Source organism: Palaemon carinicauda, chromosome 31 (genome assembly GCF_036898095.1).
Source record: "Palaemon carinicauda isolate YSFRI2023 chromosome 31, ASM3689809v2, whole genome shotgun sequence".
In the NCBI taxonomy this organism is placed as follows: domain Eukaryota; kingdom Metazoa; phylum Arthropoda; class Malacostraca; order Decapoda; family Palaemonidae; genus Palaemon; species Palaemon carinicauda.
Window position 1 is genome coordinate 30,684,531 of NC_090755.1, and position 1,294 is coordinate 30,685,824.

Below are 1,294 nucleotides of genomic sequence, written 5' to 3' on the forward strand. Positions count from 1 at the left end.
CAAGGGGTTAACTACTCTAATTCAATTGTTCAGTGGCCACTTACCTCTTGATAAAGGTAGAAGAGACTCTATAGCTATGGCAAGCAGCTGTTGTATGATATGGACACTCCAAAATCAAACCATCGTTCGCTAGTCTTGGGTAGTGTTATAGCCTCTGCAACAAGGTCTTCTACTGCCTTGGATTAAAGTTCTCCTGCTTGAGGGTACCCTAAGGCACGCTGATCCATCTTATTTCTCTTCCTCTTGTTTTTTTCTTTTTTAAGTTTTTCATAGTTTGTTACTACCACCAACGAATTTTGAGGGAGGTTATGTTTTACCCCCTGTTTATGTGTTTGTTTGGTTATTTGTGAACACCTTACTGGCCACAGTTTTAATCGTGGAGTAACGTCACTCGCCGAGATTAACTGTTATGTAAAGAGCTGGAAATTATTAAATTTTGGAAGGTCAAGGTCAAAGGTCAAGGTTATGTTCAAGCAAAGTGTCCAATTCATGTAATCAACCAATAGTTTGGACATCGTTGTCACAGAGACCTCAAACTTGGTTTATATTTTGAGTGTATGAAAATCCATGCCAATTGGGTCTTGTTAAGGTCAAAGTCAAGGTCGAGTCCAAGGTCAAAGTTAAGCTATAGGTAAAATTCCGGTTATCAACCATACGGCCACAATTTCAATCGTAAAGTAATGCAATTTGCAGGGGTTTTAAACTGATATGTAAAGAGCTGTTAAGGTCGAAGGTCAAGGCCGAGTCCAAGGTGAAGGTCAAGCAAAAGGTCAAATTTCGGTCTTCAAACATAAGGCCACAGTTTTAATCGTAAAGTAATGAAACTCGCTGGGATTTTAAACTGATTAAATTTTGGAAGGTCACTGACGAGCAAAACGTCCATAATCAATCCAAAAGGTTGAGAAATAAGCTGCTCTGGCGGAGGTCTGTGCTCTACTGATTGCCACTCTAGTTTAATGTTGTCACTGTTCTTGAAATATCTTATTTTGATTGTTTATTACTTCTCTTGTAGTTTATTTATTTCCTGGTTTCCTTTTCTCGCTGGGCCATTTTTTCCCTGTTAGAGCCCTCTGGTTTATAGCGTCTTGCTTTTCCAACTTTGGTTATAGCTTATTATTATATAAATATAATTAAATATAAATGTTAGAGAATTCATGACGCAGTTGTCAATAGGCTAATCGGTATGTTTAATAAAAAAAATCTCTGGGAATAAAAGATTTAAGTATGTCCTAAATGATACAGATAAATGTTGAATGATAACCAGTGGAAATGCATTCATTTACACACACACACA